General features: G+C 41.7%; 1 protein-coding gene across 1 annotated transcript in view; it reads right to left on the reverse strand.

The window, feature by feature from the left end:
* PDE4D (phosphodiesterase 4D) overlaps window positions 1-25337 on the reverse strand; it is a 1154521-nt gene that overhangs the window by 916114 nt on the left and 213070 nt on the right. The gene's annotated exons all lie outside the window — the stretch shown is intronic.

Below are 25337 nucleotides of genomic sequence, written 5' to 3' on the forward strand. Positions count from 1 at the left end.
AAAGCAAACATCCTTCTGTGATGTATTAGCAGGAGTGTTGAAAGCAAGACACGAGAAGTAATTCTTCCTCTCTAACCTGTGCTGATTAGGCCTTGATGGGAATATTGTGGCACCACATTTCAGGAAAGATGTGGACAAATTGGAGAAAGTCAAGAGAAGAGCAACAAAAATTATCAAAAGTCTAGAAAACATGTCCTATGAGGGAAGATTGAAAAAATTGGGTTTGTTTAGTCTGGAGAAAAGACGACGTGGGGAGGGGGCATGATAACAGTTTTCAAGTATATAAAAGGTTGTTACAAGGAGGGATAAAAATTGTTCTTAACCTCTGAGGCTAGGACAAGAAGCAATGGATTTAAATTGCAGCAAGGGAGGCTTAGGTTGGACATTAGGAAAAAGTACCTAATGGTCATAGTAGTTAAACATTGGAATAAATTGCCTAGGGTGGTTGTGGAATCTTAGTCATTGGAGATTATTAAGAACAGGCTAGACAAACACCTGTCGGGGATGGTCTAGATAATACTTATTCCTCCCAGGAGTGCAAGGGACTGAACTAGATGACATCTCGGGGTCCCTTCCATTTCTATGAGTCTATGGTGTGCCTCTCTGATTCAGGATATGCCTACTTTTTGTAAGTAAGGTTTGCAATCAGGAAACTTCATCTACCTGTGCTGTCCAGGTAGCAGCAGTTAGAAAAGTGTGATTTTGCCATTTTTTTTTTGGTCCAAGATTTTGTGACCTTCCTTTTCAGATGAAAGCTCTGCCAAATTCATGCTTTTGTCACCTCCAAACTGGATTATTGCAATGAGCTGCATATGGGGTTTCCTTTGAAGGCTGCTTGTGAATGTTGGGTATTCCAATGCAACAGGTGTCTCAGTATTTATTTATTGGTATGTTACATATTCACTATAGACTGAATTGTGGTGGTGGGGGGGGTTGTTTCTTTATTCCTTGTTTTGTTTTATGTTTGATGCTATTCAAGGAGGTGATGTTTCTTATTTAGCTTGGGGCCTGTATGGGTATGTCTTCAATGTTTTAAAACCCATGGCAACAAGTCTCAGAGCCGGGTCTTTCAAGATCATGGTAGGGCACTAAGCAGAATGTTTACACTACTGTGTTTAGTGCCCTAGCATGAACCTCGAGAGCCCAAGTCTGTAGACCTGGGCTCTGAGACTCGCTGTCATGGGTTTTAAAATACACTGTAGACATGCCCTTGCTATTAGAGACCATTCTCTCTCTGTGCTTTAACTTAACAGTTTAGATCAGTTATACTTCAGACCTCAGGAGCCCAATAAGCAATCAATATTACCCAAAAGAGCCAAAGTAGTAGCTGGCTATAGTACTATGTATTCCTATTTAAACAGAATGACAGGGGAAAATATTTATATATTTGTATTTATAAATCGCACAGCTAATAAGTTAATAAATTATTGCAAGTTGATAACTTACTTGGGTTAATAACATAGTAAAAGTATTCCAATTGGTTAAAAACTTAGATTGGTTAATAATAATAATGAAATCACACAGTGTTTTAATATCACGTGCTGCAAAGAGCCTCAGGAGAGGCATTAAAGAGCACTTGTGACTCCCAAGCCTCGATTTGAGTATCACTGGTTTAGCTACTCCAGCTAATAATCCCTGAACACCAAATACATCAACTCCGGAATTTAATTCAAACTTTGGTCCAACAGAGCCAGAGTGTTTTTGGACATTCCAAGCAGTCTCAATTGATCTTGCAATCTTTTCCTGAGGGAGCACTTTGAGTGGAAAGATCAATCAACTATGGTTAGAATATTTTTTGTAATATTGATATCACAACTTAGATTTATTATATTATTGTTTTTGTGCACTACAGACTTTGATAGTGGGTGGGTAAATTGAAAAAAAACTTGATCTATTTAGTTAGCACTGACTGCAGTTTGTGTTGGATTACATCTCTCTCATACTCACCAATTTCAGTGTTTTTGAAAAGGAGTACTTGTGGCACCTTAGAGACTAACAAATTTATTTGAGCATAAGCTTTCATGAGCTACAGCTTACTTCACGAAAGCTTATGCTCAAATAAATTTGTTAGTCTCTAAGGTGCCACAAGTACTCCTTTTCTTTTTGCGAATACAGACTAACACGGCTGCTACTCTGAAAACTGTGTTTTTGAGTATTTCATTTCTATTCATTGAGTCAGCCTTATAATTTTACACTGGACATACATTTCCTTCAAACAGCTTTTCATTAACAGTCTCAAGGGGTAACTCACAGAGAATGATAAATAGAGGAGAAAATTAGAATAGACATATATGCAAAAAAAGAGTGATAAATGTAAAGGGATATGGGGAAAAGTAGAGCAAAAAATCAGTAAGGAGAAGAAAAAAAGAATAGGAACATACTGATAACTAAGACAAAATATTAGCAAATATCCAGCATTCATGAACATGGGGAAAAAAAGGAAGCGATAAGGGCAAAATTATCTCCAATATTTTGGTATAGCAAAGACACAGAAAATATTACAAACTAATTCTGATCAAGGGTTAACAACCTGAATTTAAATCAAGTGTATCCCTGAGATACCTGCATGCCATTTTGTCTGGACTTTGTTACTTGATGTACAACCTACAATGGGCAGCAACTCCATGAATGGCATTCATAGATTCCAAGGCCAGATGGCACCACATTATCTCATCTGACCTCCCACATAACACAGGCCACAGAACTTCTCCAAAACATATCCTAGAACAGATCTTTTAGTAAAACATCCAACATTGATTTAAAAATGGTCAGTGATGGAGAATCCACCACAACCTGTGTTAAATTGTTCCAATGGTTAATTGCTCTCACTATTAAAAGTATAAATCTTATTTCCAGTCTGAAGTTGTCCAACTTCAACTTCCAGACATTGGATCATGTTATTTCTTTCTCTGCTAAATTGAAGAGCCCCTTATTAAATATTTGTCCCCATGTAGATATTTATAGAGTATTAAAGTCACCTCTTAACCTTCTCTTTGTTAAACTAAATAGATTAAGTTCCTTGAGTCTATCACTATATGTCATGTTTTCTAATCCTTTAATCATTCTCATGGCTCTTCTCTGAACCCTCTACAATTTATCAACATCCTTCTTGAATTATGGGCACCAGAACTGGACAGAGCCAGCCAACCATGCTCACACCAGTGCCAAATACAGAGGTGATATAACCTCCCTACTCCTACATGATATTCTTGTTTATACATCCTTGTGACTGAATGCATATCTGTATTCACTACCCTACACACTATTGTAATCATCTTTAAACAAAATATGCCTTGGGTGGTATCACTGGAAAACCAATAACTCACTGGTCAATAATGTCACAGTGAAATGTATGTAGCCATGATACATGTACAGTTATAAACACAAGCTGAAATCATGACTGAAGTGTTTACTGGACAAGACTGGGGAGTGGGTAAACCTGTTTCTCAAAGACAAAGAATAAGTTAAAAGAAAAGGAGTACTTGTGGCACCTTAGAGACTAACAAATTTATTAGAGCATAAGCTTTCGTGAGCTACAGCTCACTTCATCGGATGCATTTGGTGGAAAAAACAGAGGAGAGATTTATATACACACACACAGAGAACATGAAACAATGGGTTTATCATACACACTGTAAGGAGAGTGATCACTTAAGATAAGCCATCACCCACAGCAGGGGGGGGAAAGGAGGAAAACCTTCCATGGTGACAAGCAGGTAGGCTAATTCCAGCAGTTAACAAGAATATCAGAGGAACAGTGGGGGGTGAGGTGGGGGGGAGAAATACCATGGGGAAAGTTTTACTTTGTGTAATGACTCATCCATTCCCAGTCTCTATTCAAGCCTAAGTTAATTGTATCCAGTTTGCAAATTAATTCCAATTCAGCAGTCTCTCGTTGGAGTCTGTTTTTGAAGCTTTTTTGTTGAAGTATAGCCACTCTTAGGTCTGTGATCGAGTGACCAGAGAGATTGAAGTGTTCTCCAACTGGTTTTTGAATTATAATTCTTGACGTCTGATTTGTGTCCATTCATTCTTTACGTAGAGACTGTCCAGTTTGGCCAATGTATGGCAGAGGGGCATTGCTGGCACATGATGGCATATATCACATTGGTAGATGCGCAGGTGAACGAGCCTCTGATAGTGTGGCTGATGTGATTAGGCCCTATGATGGTATCCCCCCTGAATAGATATGTGGACAGAGTTGGCAACGGGCTTTGTTGCAAGGTAGGTTCCTGGGTTAGTGGTTCTGTTGTGTGGTGTGTGGTTGCTGGTGAGTATTTGCTTCAGATTGGGGGGCTGTCTGTAAGCAAGGACTGGTCTATCTCCCAAGATCTGAGGAGGGGTCCTTCAGGATAGGTTGTAGATCCTTGATGATGCGTTGGAGAGGTTTTTGTTGGGGGCTGAAGGTGATGGCTAGTGGCGTTCTGTTGTTTTCTTTGTTGGGCCTGTCCTGTAGTAGGTGACTTCTGGGTACTCTTCTGGCTCTGTCAATCTGTTTCTTCACTTCAGCAGGTGGGTATTGTAGTTGTAGGAATGCATGATAGAGATCTTGTAGGTGTTTGTCTCTGTCTGAGGGGTTGGAGCAAATGCGGTTATATCGTAGCGCTTGGCTGTAGACAATGGATCGAGTGGTATGATCTGGATGAAAGCTAGAGGCATGTAGGTAGGAATAGCGGTCAGTAGGTTTCCGATATAGGGTGGTGTTTATGTGACCATCGCTTATTAGCACCGTAGTGTCCAGGAAGTGGATCTTGTGTGGACTGGTCCAGGCTGAGGTTGATGGGGGATGGAAATTGTTGAAATCATGGTGGAATTCCTCAAGAGCTTCTTTTCCATGGGTCCAGATGATGAAGATGTCATCAATGTAGCGCAAGTAGAGTAGGGGCATTAGGGGACGAGAGCTGAGGAAGCGTTGTTCTAAGTCAGCCATAAAAATGTTGGCATACTGTGGGGCCATGCGGGTACCCATCGCAGTGCCGCTGATTTGAAGGTATACATTGTCACCAAATGTGAAATAGTTATGGGTCAGGACAAAGTCACAAAGTTCTGCCACCAGGTTAGCCGTGACAGTATCGGGGATACTGTTCCTGATGGCTTGAAGTCCATCTTTGTGTGGAATGTTGGTGTAGAGGGCTTCTACATCCATAGTGGCTAGGATGGTGTTTTTAGGAAGATCACCAATGGACTGTAGTTTCCTCAGGAAATCGGTGGTGTCTCGAAGATAGCTGGGAGTGCTGGTAACGAAGGGCCTGAGGAGGGAGTCTACATAGCCAGACAATCCTGCTGTCAGGGTGCCAATGCCTGAGATGATGGGGCGTCCAGGATTTCCAGGTTTATGGATCTTGGGTAGCAGATAGAATACCCCAGGTCGGGGCTCCAGGGGTGTGTCTGTGCGGATTTGTTCTTGTGCTTTTTCAGGGAGTTTCTTGAGCAAATGCTGTAGTTTCTTTCGGTAACTCTCAGTGGGATCAGAGGGTAATGGCTTGTAGAAAGTGGTGTTGGAGAGCTGCCTAGTAGCCTCTTGTTCATACTCCGACCTATTCATGATGACGACAGCACCTCCTTTGTCAGCCTTTTTGATTATGATGTCAGAGTTGTTTCTGAGGCTGTGGATGGCACTGTGTTCTGCATGGCTGAGGTTATGGGGTAAGCGATGCTGCTTTTCCACAATTTCAGCTCGTGCACGTCGGCGGAAGCAGTCTATGTAGAAATCCAGGCTGCTGTTTCGACCTTCAGGAGGAGTCCACCCAGAATCCTTCTTTTTGTAGTGTTGGCAGGAAGGTCTCTGTGGGTTAATATGTTGGTCAGAGGTGTGTTGGAAATATTCCTTGAGTCTGAGACGTCGAAAATAGGATTCTAGGTCACCACAGAACTGTATCATGTTCGTGGGGGTAGAGGGGCAAAAGGAGAGGCCCGAGATAGGACAGATTCTTCCGCTGGGCTAAGAGTATAGTTGGATAGATTAACAATATTGCTGGGTGGGTTACGGGAACCATTGTTGTGGCCCCTTGTGGCATATAGTAGTTTAGATAGCTTAGTGTCCTTTTTTTTGTAGAGAATCAAAGTGTGTTTTGTAAATGGCTTGTCTAGTTTTTGTAAAGTCCAGCCACGAGGAAGTTTGTGTGGAAGGTTGGTTCTTTATGAGAGTATCCAGTTTTGAGAGCTCATCTTAATCTTCCCTGTTTGCTGTAGAGGATGTTAATCAGGTGGTTCCGCAGTTTCCTTGAGAGTGTGTGGCACAAGCTGTCAGCATAGTCTGTGTGGTAGGTAGATTGTAATGGATTTTTTACATTCAGTCCTTTCGTCGCGTATGATGTCATCTGTTTGCATTGGAGGGAGATGATGTGTCTGTATATTACTTCCTTACTTACTTACTGTAACTTCTGGACACTACGGTGCTAATAAGCCGATGGTCACATAAATACCACCCTATATCGGAAACCTACTGACCGCTATTCTCCTATCCTAGACTCTAGCTTTCATCCAGATCATACACCGATACATTGTCTAAAGCCAAGCGCTACGATATAACCGCATTTGCTCCAACCCCTCAGACAGAGACAAACCCTACAAGATCTCTATCATGCATTTCTACAAACGAAATACCCACCTCGCTGAAGTGAAGAAGAATAACACGATTGACAGAGCAAAAAGAGAAGATTACAACAGAAGTCACCTACTATTCAGGACAGGTCCACAAACAAAGAAACAACCACAGAACGCAAGCCCCATCACCTTCAGCCCCACAACACAAAACCCTCTCAAACGCATCATCAAGGATCTACAACCTATCCTGAAGGAAGCAAGCCATCGCTCTCTCAGATCTGTGGGAGATAGACCAGTCATTGCTTACAGACAGCCCCCAATCTGAAGCAAATACTCACCAGCAACACCACACCACACAAACAAACAATAACCAGGAACCTATCCTTGCAACAAAGGCCCGTTGCCAACTCTGTCCACATATCATTCAGGGGAACGTACCATCATAGGGCCTAATCACATCAGCCACACTATCAGAGGCTCGTTCAGGCGCATCTACAATGTGTATATGCACTCAATGTGCCAGCAATGCCCCTCTGCCATGTACATTGGCCAAACTGGACAGTCTCTACGTAAAAGAATGAATGGACACAAATCAGACGTCCAGAATTATAACATTCAAACACCAGTTGGAGAACACTTCAATCTCTCTGGTCACTCGATCACAGACCTAAGAGTGGCTATACTTCAACCAAAAAGCTTCAAAAAACAGACTCAAACGAGAGACTGCTGAATTGGAATTAATTTGCAAACGGATACAATTAACTTAGGCTTGAATAGAGACTGGGAATGGTGAGTCATTACACAAAGTAAAACTATTTCCCCATGGTATTTCTCCTCCCCCCCACCACCCCCCACTGTTCCTCTGATATTCTTGTTAACTGCTGGAATTAGCCTACCTTGCTTGTCACCATGGAAGGTTTTCCTCCTTTCCCCCCCCTGCTGTGGGTGATGGCTTATCTTAAGTGATCACTCTCCTTACAGTGTGTATGATAAACCCATTGTTTCATGTTCTCTGTGGTTGTGTTTATAAATCTCTCCTCTGTTTTTTTCCACCAAATGCATCCGATGAAGTGAGCTGTAGCTCACGAAAGCTTATGCTCTAATAAATTTGTTAGTCTCTAAGGTGACAACTACTACTTTTTTTTGCGAATACAGACTACACACGGCTGCTACTCTGAAACCAAAGAATAAGTTGACACCCTGGCCAGGTGTCATCAAAGCTAATGGCCCATCACCTATCAAGTGCCATTCTTTGAAGAAGGGGCGGGAACAAAGATCTGCATCTTAGAAAGCAACTTAGCAAAGTTCCCCACAAAAGACTTGATGGTCTCTTGCTTCAGCTGAAAAGAACTTATCTAGGGGTTGAACTCAGGAAGGCATTAAAAGGGTGACTGAATTATATAAGTAAGGGTCAAAACACCAGTTTTCTCTCCCTGGTCATCATCTTTTCCACCTAAGCAACAAAAGAATCCAACTGACTTTGGGAGATGATGCTGAGCAACTACTTGCCCGTAGCAATGATACTAGGAACCAGTGGTAGAACTCACCTTAAACCCAGTATAGTCTGTTAAATTTAGTATGAGGAGAATTATCTTTCTTGTAACCATTCCTACTTTAATGCTTTAAGACTTGCACTCACTTAAAAATCGCTTTCGTTATGTAAAACAAATCTGCTTTGTTCTTTAATCAAAATTAATCCACTGTTGTGAGTTGTGGGGTCACTCCATCTTAAGGTGACAAATTGTTCCCTTACAGGACAACCAGACCTAGTACAGCTAAACAGTACAGAACACATGATGGTGGGGGGGGAAATTGGGGACTGGCAGTGTGTTGGGGTCACCCTGAAGTATTATTCGAGACTGCTGGAAGCCAAAGTGTGATTGGTATTTGCTGGGGTCCAGAATTGCTGGGTCAGGATTTGTGGCTCTACACAGACACCCCGGGTGTGGTGTGACCTACATGCTGTTTGTGAGGAGCCCAGGTTGGGAACACACAGTGAAGCACTGTGAGCACCAAGGCTGAGGGCAGAGATGACACAGTCCCTCAATGGTCTGGATTGACCCTAGCTGCCATAATCTCAGCATCACATTTGGTCTTTTGGCCACAGAATCACATAGGAGCTCACGTTCAGCTGATTATCTACCACACCTTCAAATTTTCAGCGTCACTGTCCAAGACTAGACGGCACTCATGTAACTATGGGTTACAGTCTTGTTCCTTGATGTATACATTGAGCCTATAAATACATATGTTGGTTGTGCCCAGTTTACAAGTGTTCTGTATTAGTGATCCATCCTCTTCATGTTTCCCATTTCCCCAAATTTTTGTGTCATCTGCAAACTTGTAGAGTGATAAATCAAATATTAATAGCGTCAAGGCCAAGAACTGACCTGCTTGCAGAACTCCAGCTCAGTGAATATTCCCTATTACATTACATTGAGATCAATTGCTAGTTTTTAATTCAGTTAAGTGTGCCATGATACTCTTTCTAGTTTTTATAATCAAATGTTGACCAGTACCAAGTAACTTTCTTAGGAGAAGTCTAAGTACTACATCAACACTATACCGTTAATCAACCAAACTTGAATCTCATAAAAAAACAAAATCAAGTGAATTTGCTAGTAATCTATTTTCATACAGCCAGTGTTGATTGGAATTAATTATATACCTTCCTTTAATTCTTCATTAATCACAGTCCTGTGTCGCTGCTCCATTATCTTGCCCAGGACCATGTCAGACTGAACGGCGACTTATGATTACCCAGGATCCCATTTACATTAGCACTAGTTAATCAGCATGTCTCATGCTCTAATTTTCTTTCCAACAACCCCCCTTTATATATATACTTGATAGAAAAAAAGATGATCTTCAGTGGAGTTACATCCAAAATTTAGTTCTGAAAGTCCCTTTCTTTACACCACATTTTTTGATATTTAAATAAATTTGACATGGGGGAGACAAACCATTCTTAATTTAATACAGATGAATCTAAATGATTGTACACGAGTTGTTAATGGGTCAAATATGGCATACAGCTTTTGTCAAGAAACTATATGAACCCGCACTTCCCTAGTGGGGCATTCTTTCTCCCTCTAGTGGTTGGGCCAGATTAAATATGTATGCAGTGTATTAAACATCCCGGCTGGCCTGGGCCAGCTAACTCGGACTTGTGGGGCTCTGACTAGGAGGCTTGTAGTGTAGGGGGCTTGTAATGTAGTGTACCATGTTAGGCTCAGGCTGACGCCTGCGCTCCGAGATCCACGAGGGGAGTCAGGCTCAGCCTGAATACGCCGAAGTCTGCACCACAATAAACAAAACCAAAACCAGAACACCACAAGTCTGAGTCAGCTGACCCAGGACAGCCACGGGTGTTTAATTGCAGCATAGACATACCACAGAGATAGAAGAGTCTGCTACATATTGCATAAGCTCAGAGGTATAGGTTCAGACCCTGCTGCTGTCAACTCACTCAGGAAATAACATTAGATCTGAAAATGGAATCCATTCCCACCAAAGATAAAAACACAATTAAAAATTGTGTTCTTTGTAATTTTCCATGCACACCCAGTACAAAAAGTAATTTTTTTTGTGGGAAGAGATTTCCTTGAAAAATTCTGTTGCATGAAAACATATAGAATGTTTTGTTGCCAGCTTCTGGTATGAACGTGTTTATCAATTTCCCTTGAAGCCAGAAAGCGAAATTGACTCCCAGGGGGTAGTAGTCACAGAACTATCATTTTAATTTTCCAGCTGGAAACTCATGGTGGCGGGGGGCACACGCATGCATGCCATGTGTGGTGGTAGGATAAAGTTTCAATTTTTCAGCAGCAAAAAAAAAAGGGGTGGGCAAAAAAGAATCACCCTATTTTGCTGAAAAATTATTGAGATGGGAAAATTCCCAACTAATAATCCTGTATATTGTTTAATATAGCAGAGAGAGGGATGATACAGATGTCAGAGAAAGTGCCACTAGGAAGACTAAGAGAAGCAGGGAAAAGGAGGAATTTCACTTCTTCTGACTGCTGCAGAGGCTACAAGTTAGTTGATCAGGTTTTATCTTATAGCTATCTGTAGGATATGCTTTGAAAATAGGGATGTTTGCAAAATAGCAACAATTCTGATCTGAGTAAAAACATAGCATGATTAGGGAAGCCTAAATGATTACTGGAGCTGTATCTCCAAATTATTGAGCAACCATAGAAGTAGGGGACATTTCAGAAAACAAACAAAACCATTCCATTAGGTAAGAGTTAGTAAACAGTGATGGCTGACATGATTAGAGTCTCATTAATATTAGAGGTTAAGAAAGTTATATTCAAAAGGTTTCCAAAATATCAGTTCTTTTGGTAATATTGACGTTCATACTTTTCCTTTCTAAAACGCTAAGTACTTTATTGAAAGGTACAAAACAGAATTGATTCTATCTGCAGGAAGTACAAGAACTGAGAAATTCCAGCAAGTTATTTCTATATAATTTCACTACATCAGGTTTTTCATCATCGAAGTAACTCCAAAAGACAAGAACTGAGAGAAAGGTGATGGTTAAAAGGGCTATATGTGTGAGTAATGATACTGTTGTTATGTCCTCCTTTATCTCAATTCAGGTTGTTACAAGTACAGATACAGTACCACTTGAGGATGTAACTGAGAACACCAAGAGGAGTCAGGTGCTTACCCTCATCAGACCAGCAGCTTTGTGAAGCCTTTGACTCACTACTTTGTGGCAAACAGTATTCTATACAGATGACAAATGCATCCGATGAAGTGAGCTGTAGCTCACGAAAGCTTATGCTCCTAATAAATTGTTAGTCTCTAAGGTGCCACAAGTACTCCTTTTCTTTTGCGAATACAGACAACACGGCTGCTACTCTGAAACCTGTGATACAGATGACTGTGGTCATTTCCCACAAGGTGGGTAGAACCTGATGTACAAGAACCTTTCAGCCTGCAGACAGGATCTGAAGTACACGCTCTACTGTCCCTGCCCAATCCAGAGAAGGCTCACAATTAGAGAAATAGACAAACACTCAGAGGGTGGAGGGAAGGGTTTAGAATGTAGATAGTTCATGCTACAGGGTGAACAAAAATCCCACACTGGATCGATGCGGCTGTATGAGTTTGAGTTTGCATGACTCGCTTCAATTTTGCCTTAAAGAACAGCATAAACGTGTCAGATGTGCAAAAAATAGGCCTACTCAACCTAGGCCAATACATGAATACGTGCAAGCACACTTGGGTTAACACATTAGCTTGCATGTTCAGGGAGCTTATGATGTGTACTTGAACAGTCAGATAATTATGCATTTAGGCGCATAACATTTTTCATCCATCCATTTGAAGTTTCCATACATTTACAAGAGAGCACCTTTATGCCAACCAAAAAATACCATCTCAAAATTATCACTGAAAGGGGAAACAGAGAGACCACATTACATTGTCCTGGATAAAAAAAAAATCATAAAAATGTCTGAAAAGCTATATTGATGGACAGAAATGGAACAGAACAGAACAAATTCCTGTTAATTTTTTCCAGATTCAACAGATCTAATGGGGCTAATCATCTATGTTTTCAGGGACCCTACTTATCTGCCACAGGACACAATAATTCCTATTTAAATCTAAAAACTCATATTTGTTTGCATTCCATGAATGATTGAATTTCTGAGAACATTTACAGAAACATCAACTTTGAGATAACATTAGAAAATATTTCCAAGGAAATGAAATTGTAAACAAGTACACATTCAAACTATGATTTTATACGGCCCATAGTAGTTGAACTCCTTACAATCTTTAATGAATTAATCCTCACAATCCCTGTGTGAAACAGAAAAGACTATTATCGTCATTTTACACATGGGGAGAATGGAGGTGCAGAGACACTAAGGAACTTGACCAGGGTTATACAGGATGTCTTGGTGGAGGAGGAATTGAGCCTGTGTCTCCCATGGGCCAGGCTAGGACCCCAATTTCTGAAACCTTCCTTCTCATCCTCAGTCACTCTTTCAAACAAGAGAACAAATATCATGTGACCCAGATCCAATTGGAACAGCTGGAATTTTGTATATTCTGAATAACGGAACTGTGCATGATCAAAGAAAGCAAGTCACTCGGTAACTTGGTCAAGGGGTTCTTGATACACAGCTACTCTAACATAAGAAACTGATAATGTTTTCAGATTCTAATAACTTTTTTGATGCAGAGCTATGGAATACCAGAGGTTGGAGCAGATCTGGGGCGGGGGGGGGGACGGGGGGGACAGGGGTGCAGAGCGGGGCTCTGCCCCTTTGTTTACCAAAACCCCACAAAAACTGGGGGAGTGATAAATAATGAAGAGAAAATGTCACTGATTCAGAATGATCTGGATTGCTTGGCAAACTAGGTGCAATCAAATAATATGCATTTTAATACGGCTAAATGTAAATATATACATCTGGGGACATAGAACACAGGCCATAATTAAAGGATTGGGGACTCTATCCTGGGAAGCAGTGACTCTGAAAAAGAGTTGGGCAGCATGGTGGATAATTAGCTGAACATGAGCACGCAATATGATGCTTTGGCCAAAGAGCTAATGTGATTTTGGGATGCATAAACAGGGGACTCTTGAACAGGAGTCGAGAGGATATTTTCTCTCTTTATTTGGCATTGGTGCAACTACTGCTGGAATACTGGGTCTAGTTCTAGTGCCACAATTCAAAAATGATGTGATAAATTGTAGAAGGTTCAGAAGAGCATGAGAATGATTAAAGGATTAGAAAACATGATTTATGTAGTGACAGACTCAAGGAGCTCAATCTATTAACATAAAGAGAAGGATAAGGGGAGCTGATTACAGTCTATCTTCATAAGGAATAAATATTAATAATTGCCTATTTAATCTAGCAGATAAAGGTATAACATGATCCAATGTCTGGAAGTCGAATCTAGACAAATTCAGACTGGAATTAAGGCATAATTTTTTGACAGTGAGGCTTATTAACTATTGGAACAATGGAACTCATGGTAGATTCTCCGTCACTGACAATGTTTAAATCCAGAGGGGATGTTTTTCTGAAAGCTATATTCTAGGAATTATTTTGAGGAAGTTCTACAGCCTGTGTTATACAGGAGATAATCCTAAGGGTCCCTTCAGGCTTTGGAATCTATGAATGTGTCATCCTTAAGGCTGAGCTCTGGCACAGCTTCTGAGGAACCAGCACACCTCTAGACAATGACCCTTGTTAGTTTATGGGATCAAACTCTGTCCTGGAAAACCCAGTTCAATGACTAAAGCTTTGATTAACTGTTTCCAAAAAAAATGTAGTATTTCTATGATCCTTTGACAAATAATGGATCATCCTCCAAGGGATCTTGGTAATCTCAGAGGCCAGAATCGCTGACAAAACAGAACCATAAAGACATCTTCCAATCTGAAGACATTTTGTGGAGAAGGGAAGTGGAATTATTTGTGCCCTTCCCCCACAATTCTCTTACCATGGCTACTCCATCAGGCCAAGGGAGAGAGTTCCATGGCTCCCTTTCCTTCCACTGCTCCTATTCAGGGAAAAGAAGCCAGAACTTCCCACTTTTTCCATGCTGCCTCCAGCAGCAGAGACGGGGCTCCAGGCTCACCATTCTGCCCAGTGCCCCTTCTAGTGGGAAAGAGGATGCCAGAACAGCAGTGGAGGAGAAGGTGGGCAGAAAAGAAAGGACTTAACTCTGCCCCACAAACCTCCCCACATTCCTACCCCCAGTTTTGTCCCTCTTTCAAAATATCTCCCTGCTATTGTGATAATTGGACCTAAACATTTACTCTATTTGTGAGCTCAACTATAAAAAGTGAGTGCAAGTTCATAAGATGTCACAGTAACCTACAACAAGAGTTGATGGGAAAAATGCAAAAGTGAAAGAGAGAGACTAAATTAGCCCTGAACAAAGAGGCCAGCATAACTCAAGGTCCAGGACTGTGTTAAAATCATACCTGCTAAACAAGAGCAGTGTGGGTTCAAAAATCAGTGAACCAAAATTGGTTTGTCAGAAATTAGCCTAATTGGAAGACAAAGTAATGAGGGGAGGGGCTATTCCACCCAGTGTTCCTTGTTGAAGTTCACTGGAAAAAAAAAGAGAGAGAGAGAGAGACTTTGAAATGAAAATCAGCAGAGAAAATCTGGCGATTGCTACACTGGTTGACTGAAAGAAGGAGAAAGAATGAGCTTCATCATGGCTACCACACCCTGTCACCTGGGGACCATGGAACGTCTTCCTCCTAATCCTGAGACACGTCCTGACTGAACCGGGCCAGAGAGATGGACTCAAATGACATCACCATCTCTACCATTCTTGGCTCAATCTCAAACATCACCTGAGAAGTGAGTCTGTTCCCCTGCCCTGTGTCCTTGTCCTTCCCCAACTTATTTTTCCTTCCTACTTTCTCCTTTTGCTTCCTGTCTAGTTAGTTGGCCAAAACTGCATATTTTGTAATACTGCTGTAAGCCTGTGACCAGAAAAGCTTCTAAAAGCAATGCCCAATGCAGGTAGAAGTTTGGAGTGACTGATAAAGACTGCATGCTGTGCCCTTGATTTCCAGCAGTGAGGTTCCAAGTGAGAGCCAACACTAGAGATAAAAGCTGCGTTTTCCATCTTTTCTTTCCTTTGTGAATGTGTTTATCTTGTTTCCTCTATATGGGAGTGGACTCCAACAATAGTTCCAGCCCACTTCAACTGACTTCTTCTCTTTCCCCCCCAAAAGAACAATTATCATCTTTGGTACCCCCCGAAGAGACTGTGAAACAAGAGGGGTTTTCTTTCTAAAGACTCTCTCCATCTAAAGGGAAAGAGAACAAGGAATGACAGGTTTCAGAGGAGCAGCCATGTTAGTCGCTAGTCGTAGTTATTCGCAAAAAGAAAAGGGGACTTGGCACCTTAGAGACTAACAAATTATTTGAGCCGATGAAGTGAGCTGTAGCTCATGAAAGCTTATGCTCAAATAAATTTGTTAGTCTCTAAGGTGCCACAAGAACAAGGAATGTGTTGAAATGAAAGCCTTGCTTAATATTTTACATTTCGTGCTCTGTTTTTCCTTTCTGAAATTTAATAAAGGATTAAAAGCATTTTATGGTATGTTTGCTGGGCTGAGGTCTCTGTATACCAAATCCTGAACCTTGGTTAACACTGTTTAATATTGAAACAATGACTGGGTTATGTTAACACCTTTGACTGGCTATTTGGGCCAATATAGTCCATCTAAATTAATACAACCACAACGATGAAAGCAGGATGGAGAGTTTGGAGTGAGCTTGTTCCAACCATGGCACAGGTATACAGGGGTGGAAAGGTGGGAATGGGCATGTTTGTGCCTGAAGTAGTATTCAGCACTGAGATTGTAGTTGGAAGCTGAGAACATACACACCTGTGGCTTGCACCGAGCAAACACGTGCTAAGACCAGGGTGAGGAACTGAGAATGGGCATGCTCAGTGTGGGACTGACCCACAAACGCTGAAAACCCTGGAAGGAAAGATGCGAACACCTCTGAGAAGAATGGAGCAGTTTGTAGCTCTTAGAGCTATTGTTTTGGGCTATATTTATCTCCATGGGGTGCTCTCGTTCATCAGAGAACATCTCATTGAGATGACTGGTACACTTCACATCTCTCTCAGCGGCCTATGTTGCAGGTGGATGGGTAGAGCCCCATACTCTATGCCCAGATTAGGGGAAGAATCTCTGCATCTCCAGTCAACTGCCCCAGCCCTTTCCACTTCCAGCTGATAAATACACTACTCAGGGCCCCATCACCTTCCCTCCTCAGCATGGCCCTGCCAAGCTCACCACAGGGTATAGAGTGACAAAAGAAAAGGTTGATCCTGCCGTGAGGGCATGAAGCAGCAGGAGTGATGAAGGGAATGTTGGAGGCATTCAAATGGGAAGCAGTGTCCAAGCAGTGAGGAGGTGGTGGGGGAGTCTGAGCACTTGGGGAGGAAGAGGGGCAGGGAATGGAGGTATGGGGGTGTGGAACCATGCAATGATTCTCATGGGGACTTTAATTTTCCTGATATCTGCTGGGGAGAGCATACAGCGGGCATAGACAATCCAGGAAGTTTTTGGGAAAGCGTAGGGGACAATTTCCTGGTGCAAGAGCTAGGGGAGCCAACTAGGGGGAGCGCTTTCTTGACTGCTGCTCCACAAACCGGGTTAGAATTAGTGGGGGAAGCAAAAAGTGGAGGGAATCGGGAGGCAGTGACCATGAGTGGTTGAGTTCAGGATCCTGACGCAGGGAGAAAAGGTAAGCAGCAGGATACGGACCCTGGACTTCAGGAAAGCAGACTTTGACTCCCTCAGGGAACAGATGGCCAGGATCCCCTGGGGGACTAACATGAAAGGGAAGGGAGTCCAGGAGAGCTGGCTGTATTTCAAGGAATCCCTTGAGGTTACAGGGACAAACCATCCCGATGAGTGGAAAGAGTAGTAAATATGGCAGGCGACCAGCTTGGCTTAATGGTGAAATCCTAGCGGATCTTAAACATAAAAAAGAAGCTTACAAGAAGTGGAAGGTTGGACATATGACCAGGGAAGAGTATAAAAATATTGCTCGGGCATGTAGGAAAGATATCAGGAGGGCCAAATCGCACCTGGAGCTGCAGCTAGCAAGAGATGTCAAGAGTAACAAGAAGGGTTTCTTCAGGTACGTTGGCAACAAGAAGAAAGCCAAGGAAAGTGTGGGCCCCTTACTGAATGAGGGAGGCAAGCTAGTGACAGAGGATGTGGAAAAAGCTAATGTACTCAATGCTTTTTTTGCCTCTGTTTTCACTAACAAGGTCAGCTCCCAGACTGCTGTGCTGGGCATCACAAAATGGGGAAGAGATGGCCAGCCCTCTGTAGAGATAGAGGTGGTTAGGGACTATTTAGAAAAGCTGGACGTGCACAAGTCCATGGGGCCGGACGAATTGCATCCGAGAGTGCTGAAGGAATTGGCGGCTGTGATTGCAGAGGGCTGGCCATTATCTTTGAAAACTCGTGGCGAACGGGGGAAGTCCCGGATGACTGGAAAAGGCTAATGTAGTGCCCATCTTTAAAAAAGGGAAGAAGGAGGATCCTGGGAACTACAGGCCGGTCAGCCTCACCTCAGTCCCTGGAAAAATCATGGAGCAGGTCCTCAAAGAATCAATCCTGATCACTTAGAGGAGAGGAAAGTGATCAGGAACAGTCAGCATGGATTCACCAAGGGAAGGTCATGCCTGACTAATCTAATCGCCTTTTATGAGAGATTACTGGTTCTGTGGATGAAGGGAAAGCAGTGGATGTATTGTTTCTTGACTTTAGCAAAGCTTTTGACACGGTCTCCCACAGCATTCTTGTCAGCAAGTTAAGGAAGTATGGGCTGGATGAATGCACTATAAGGTGGGTAGAAAGCTGGCTAGATTGTCGGGCTCAACGGGTAGTGATCAATGGCTCCATGTCTAGTTGGCAGCCGGTGTCAAGTGGAGTGCCCCAGGGGTCGGTCCTGGGGCCCGTTTTGTTCAATATCTTCATAAATGATCTGGAGGATGGTGTGGATTGCACTCTCAGCAAATTTGCGGATGATACTAAACTGGGAGGAGTGGTAGATACGCTGGAGGGGAGGGATAGGATACAGAAGGACCTAGACAAATTGGAAGATTGGGCCAAAAGAAATCTAATGAGGTTCAATAAGGATAAGTGCAGGGTCCTGCACTTAGGATGGAAGAATCCAATGCACCGCTACAGACTAGGGACCGAATGGCTCGGCAGCAGTTCTGCGGAAAGGACCTAGGGGTGACAGTGGACGAGAAGCTGGATATGAGTCAGCAGTGTGCCCTTGTTGCCAAGAAGGCCAATGGCATTTTGGGATGTATAAGTAGGGGCATAGCGAGCAGATCGAGGGACGTGATCGTTCCCCTCTATTCGACACTGGTGAGGCCTCATCTGGAGTACTGTGTCCAGTTTTGGGCCCCACACTACAGGAAGGATGTGGATAAATTGGAAAGAGTACAGCGAAGGGCAACAAAAATGATTAGGGGTCTAGAGCACATGACTTATGAGGAGAGGCTGAGGGAGCTGGGATTGTTTAGTCTGCAGAAGAGAAGAATGAGGGGGGATTTGATAGCTGCTTTCAACTACCTGAAAGGGGGTTTCAAAGAGGATGGCTCTAGACTGTTCTCAATGGTAGCAGATGACAGAACGAGGAGTAATGGTCTCAAGTTGCAATGGGGGAGGTTTAGATTGGATATTAGGAAAAACTTTTTCACTAAGAGGGTGGTGAAACACTGGAATGCGTTACCTAGGGAGGTGGTAGAATCTCCTTCCTTAGAGGTTTTTAAGGTCAGGCTTGACAAAGCCCTGGCTGGGATGATTTAACTGGGACTTGGTCCTGCTTTGAGCAGGGGGTTGGACTAGATGACCTTCTGGGGTCCCTTCCAACCCTGATATTCTATGATTCTATGATTCTATGAAGGGTGGAATGGAAAGAAGGGGTCAGAGCTGTGCAATGAGGCTATGGGGAATTATCTGTCTTTATGCCCTTCAAACATGTCCCCACTAACTCCATACTAGTTCCTGTACTCTTCCTGCTCCTCTTCCCAGTTCCCAATTATTATTTGTATTGCTATTGTGTTAGGTGCTGTACAAACACAAAACAAGAAAGCAGTCCCTCACCCAAAGGGCCTACAATCTAAATATAACATAATAGACAAGTGATGAACACAGACAGCCAGGGGAATACAAGTCAACCATGAAACTATATTGGTCAGCATGATGAACGGTGGTTTCAGCACACCAGTAGCTTAAGCATTGTTAAGTTTTTTTGTAGACATCACAAAATGAAGAGCATTGAGAAGAGTTTTGAAGGAAAAAAGATATATAACAATGATGTCATCCATGACAGAGCAGGTGAGTGGAATGAAGATGGTTTTGGAGGGAAGACCAGGAACTCAGTTTTGGTGAAGTTAAATATACATTGCAGTGAGGTGACAGGGCAGAACATCAGAGAGAGAGGCTGAAATGAGACAAAGGCATAAGGGCAGATCTGAGAGTCACCAATGTAAAGATGGTAGTTATAGCTACATGAGAAAAAGGATGGAGGGGGTAAAAGATGAGGTAATGTGGGAATCACACGGAGACATGGATAGGGAAGAAAGAAGACCTACTAACATACGTTGAAGGAACAATGACAGGTAGTAGCTGAACCAGGAAATGGAGTCATGAAAGCCATAAGAGGAGAAGCTTTCAAGAAAGAGTGTGTGACTGATAGCATCAAAAATATTAGAGATCAAAGATCAAAAGAATGGAGAATAGGTCCTGATATTCATTCAGGAAAAGATAGTTGGTTACCTTTGTTGACCCCTGACCTGATCTTAGAGGGCATATAGTTTTGGGTAAAATATAATCTATCTGTTAAGCATGCTTATAGAAATAATAAATTGAAGTTATTGAAGCTATAACAAGAAGTAGCAGAACCAAAATACATGTAGTAAAGTAGGCATGGTTACAGGTAATAAGCATTAGGCGTTAAGTGTTTTGAGTGAGGCCCTGTAGAAGTTGGCAGTTGGTTTAATCTAGCCTGAGGATTATGTGCTTGACTGAAGGTTATAAAATTTGGCAATAGGTATCCTATGATATTTATATTATGTATTGCTCTACGAACAGATAAATCACAAACAGAGTAGCATCTTAAGGTCTTTTTGCAATAAGAGATAAGCACACTGACATATCAAAGCTATTGGGAAAGGGACTGACATGAACAGTTGGGTTAACTGTCAGAAGTGTAATTATGGTCAACCAGAATACCACATATGGACAATTGGAACCCTAAAATTGGTCTCCTGGAATATCAAATATGAATAGAGGGTTGAGACTCAATCATATGTGGTCCTGGACATATATGGGTGAAATGAAAAAAAAGAGGCAGTCACACTGATCTCTAGTTGGACTCAGAGTGTGACAAGGGGCAACCAGGGTAGGAAGCCTTGCCCAGCACCTTCCTCTTGTGGTATGCTCCACTGACTCTTTCTTCCATCTTTATTTTGGATGGTCTCCATAAGGCTGTAAGTATGTGCCATGTAAGATTGTAAGTATGAACAATGCAGGAAACCACTTGACTATATACTTATTCTTATATATACCAATTTTTCTATTATTTCAATTATATTTATGTTAACTGAAGCTCAAAGTTTGTGTGTGCTTTACCAATCTCATTTTCTTAATTAACGCTAAGCAGTCACCTGAATAAAGAACCTGTTCTTTGTGACAGGTGCACTTGGCATTCCAAATTAATCCCAGGCTACACCTTAGTGAGAGCAATTGCCATAGTTTGGAGAGGTGGAAGACAAATTGGAGGGGATCCAAGACAGAGCTGGAGGAAAGAAACTTGAACTAGATCTCAACCACTTCCTCAAAAAAAGCCTTTTGCTATATATTTTTTCCCTGCAGAGATGAACTTCACTGTAGCGGGAATTGCAATGTACACACGGCAATGCAATGAAAGCACTTAAATTCTACTGTTCCTGTATGTTGACACAGACTTTAAATATCAATTTTCCATGCATCGAATCCTGCCATCCTTACTCAGGCAATATTCCTATTGAGGTCATAGGCTGCCAACCCCTGGCTGCCTCTGTGGAAGATTCAGAGGACATGCAAAAGTAGTTAAAGATGCTTCAGGGAAAAAACACTTTTCCAGCCATTTCCTATGCATCAGCTGCTGTTCTGGGTATAAGCGCATGCTGCTTAAAATCTTAAAATCCCCTCATTCACAGAAACTGACAAAAGAGAGGAAAGGTGGCTTCAAAGATGAGGGGGCACCTCAGTTGCCCCTGCAGTTAGCTATAGTGAGGCACTGATTTTTCCCTGTCAATTTGATTCTTTTCAAACTGCACAGTGTGTTTGGGGTTAGGTGTTGGGGGAAGGGACAACATATGGGCCACAAGCAATGCAATCTGTTCTTGTTAATACAGGATTTTTAGTCCTTACAATTAAGGAAGTTAGCTAATGAATTTACCAAATCACTGGCAATTATTTATCAAGAATGAGAATGAGGGAGGTATCAGATTTTGAAATAATTAGGGTGACCAGATAGCAACTGTGGAAAAACAGGACAGGGGGTGGGGGGTAATAGGCGCCTATATAAGAAAAAGTCCCCCAAAAATGGGACTGTTCCTATAAAAACAGGACATCTGGTCACCCTAGAAATAATCCAAAACTAGAGCTGGTCAAGCTATTCATTATGAATCTCTGTTGAAAATATGTAGGTGAATGGTTCACATGTCTGCTAATGTATCAGTTTTTGTAAGTATTTACTTATGGCTAGATTGTAAATTTACATAGATACAGTGTCCCAGGAGTATCCCAGGGATTGAATTGTGACTCCGTCAAAATTTCTCTTCTGTTTCCCCTCTTGTTCTGGGGGAAGAGTAAGTGACCCTACCCCTTTTCATGGAGCAGCTTTCTCTCTCCAGTGCCTCTGACCAGCCACTCTGCAAGCAAAGCCAGGTGGCTTCCCACTTTCTGAGCACTCATTCAGAGGGGAGCATCAGATTAGCCATCCTTGTCACTGCAAGATAAAAATCTGAGTAGAATTGAGCACGAGAGTAAAGGAGACATTTACTTCCTTGTTACTTCCCTGCATAGCCTATTAAGGACTATGAAAATCTAGCCCTAAATAATTAGGATAAACAATTTTCACTTATTTGCACCGTTGTGTAGCCGTGTTGGTACCAGGATATTACGGAGATAAGGTGGGTGAGATAATATCTTTTATTGGACCAACTTCTGTCGATGAGAGAGACAAGCTTTTGACCTACACAGAGCTCTCTCACAGATCTGGATCACTCTGAATACCTTTTCCAGACCTGTGGGAGAGCTCTGTGTAGCTCACAAGCTTGTCTCTTTCATCAACAGAAGTTGGTCCAATAAAAGATATTATCTCACTCACCTTATCTCTCTAATTTGGAGTGAGTAGGTTGTTTGCAAACTGTTCTGTCTTCCTTGGTATTTTGTTTATCACCTCTGAGTTGTGTTTGTACATTTGCTTTTGAACAGATTTTGGTGTATTTTTCCGCCGAATTTTCAAGCTTTCCTTGTGTTGGTTGGTGAATCTGCATCTGCTCCATTTATGCTCTGCATTTGGATGTGAATTTGTTCTCAAGCTTTGCACGTCTATAGCTCTTGGTAGAGTTTATGTGAGTTCTCTGAGCATTGTCATTCAACTCCTGCATCTTTTGTCCCTATCACTAATCTCTCACCAATAAATTCATCTTTACAATTTGATGCATGAGTCAGACATTTTATGAAGTTTGGCAATATTCTGATAGATTGTTTCTACAGAATTTTGATACACTGTAGAAAAGATTCCTTTTATGTGATTTTTTTGTGGGTTAAAAATGCTTTTGGAGCACTTCTAGGACTTTACATGCGGTCTGCTGCTGACATATCTAGATGCGACTGGACCATGCAGCAGCATTTGCCCATTATAGCAAGTAGTGAGGTTTCTCTGCACAGCTGCTCTGGGGGGGCGGGAGAGAGAGATCAGACCCAACTGCAGGAAGCTCCCTGGTTGCTGCAAGCTCTGAAGGCTCCCAGTGGCTGTGCAGGGGAAAAGGAAGTCCTGTCCCTCCTCAGCCCTGGGGGGGCAGAGGGCTCTCCCAGGAGCACAGGGGAAATCAGACCCACCTCCACTTCTGGGAATTTCCCCCAGATGCAGTGAGCTCTACAGCTCTCACTTCACAGCCCACCTCTGAAGGCAGTGCAGAAGTGAGGATGTCAATTCCGCAATCCCCCATATCAGCTTTATGATCCTCACAATCCGCTTTTGAGTTGGGACCCCCATAGTTACAATACCAAGAAATTTCAGATGTAAACATCTGAAAACATGAAACTGACCAATTTTAACACCCTCTGGCCATAAAATTGATCAAAATGAACTGTGAATTTGGGAAATAGCAGAAGCACCATAACTTGAGTAATTTTAAGCTGCTTTGGACAGATCACTCAAATATTCTATGCGTAGAGTGACTGAAAAGGTGATCAATGTCTTTTCTACCTCTAATCTGTATTATTCTACAGACAGAGATGTGAGGCAAGCCAGGCAAAGTAGTAAAACAAATAAGCTTTAGACATATGTGGCTAGATTCACAACTAGGTTTTGATATGCTTAACTGCCTCAACATTTGGTAGAAAAGCAAAAACAAAAACATTCCAGACACACATTGACAGGATTCTCTTCTTTATGGGCTAATGTATGTGCATTGACATTCTGAAGCCAATGAAACAAAATAAAGATTACAGATGAAGCTGAAATCCTAGAATCACAAAAACCTACCTCTGATAAAAAGATAATGATCTAAAAGGATAAATGTCATTTTCCCCTCTCACTGAGGTGATAATCCTACTCTTAAATCTCATTTAATTGGAGGCATTTTTTGTTATGCATTTGCAGCTACTTATTACACAATAAAATATTTGGTCTGACAGTGACATTTGGAAGCCTGTGGGTAACCCTGATAACTGACAAGAGTAGAAGTTGTGGAAAGTCTATCAGCATCAGTGGATAGACAAAACCTTTGGCTGTACCCAACAAATATAACAAAATGCTTTCCCAAAGCCATTCTTTTTAAAACAGGCATTTTATTTAAAAAATATTTTTCCACTAGCAATATGCAAGGGAAACAAAAACAGCAAGCTACATTTTTGCTTAAAATAATCTCTCAAAGGTCACAGCTTCTGTTGATTCTTTTCATTCATTACTTAGTGTTTCATGTGCCCAGTTAGAAGAAAATTAATAGCTGCAAGATGGCAGGATTTAGATACTGTTCACATGGCAGGATGTACTAGGATTTTACATTAATAGGAAGAATAGTGGAGACCATTCTGTGGGGCAAAAGTTTTGTGAATGTCTTAATACAATAGTAATGTTCACAAAGCTTGCAAAATGTCATTTTCCCAAAATTTAAATGACCGATGTTTTTGTACCGAAGTAAGATCATAGTTTGAATGAAAGCTGACACACTTTTGCTCTCAAACAGTTCTATTTACATGAGATATAGAAATTCTTCAGGTCTTTCCCCAAAATTTGGTAAAATCTCATTAAACTAATGTTAGAGAACCTCAAATTTCACGATTTAATGTTATAGTGGTTCTTTCACACAGCTTTAGAATTTCTGCATGCCCTCATTCAACCAAATAGTGGTAACTGCCTGTTTTGTTGACTTCCCAGACAAGCTACATTAAACTGGTTATGAAATGAACGGACACGGCACACTAACCAGAAGGATTACCAAATTCCTGCCTCTTTTCTCTATGAATATATTCATTCGGGTTTATTTCCTTAAAATTTAAATGGCAACATTATAGAAAGAGAGAAGAGTGTTTATCTGAGGAGGGAAAAGTAATTAAAACTTAAGAGTGAACATCTAGGGACATGTCTGCCTTCATTTGTTCTGACGATATGACTTCTGATGTGTAGAAAGCTTTCCTTTCCACATCTCCATATACTAGGTGGTCCCTTAAATGCACTTGGCTGATTAAAGAAAAGTGCACATTCTGAAGCCTCACATACAAGCGCTATATTAGAAAATCAGCTATCCCCCATCCCTGACAGGCAAAATCACTGATGCAGAGGTCTCTAAATACTGCATGTTACCATTGTTCTGTTACTGTCTTTAAAAAAGATATGGGTGCAGAAGATATTCTATATTTCATTAGTAGTCTTGAATATTATGAGACAGATACAGGAGGGATAAAGCCAAAAACAAACAAAAAAATAAAGGGTGAGAAAGTAAAGCATGCCTAATCATCCAAACAC

Source organism: Dermochelys coriacea, chromosome 5, assembly GCF_009764565.3.
Source record: "Dermochelys coriacea isolate rDerCor1 chromosome 5, rDerCor1.pri.v4, whole genome shotgun sequence".
Taxonomy (NCBI): Eukaryota; Metazoa; Chordata; order Testudines; family Dermochelyidae; genus Dermochelys; species Dermochelys coriacea.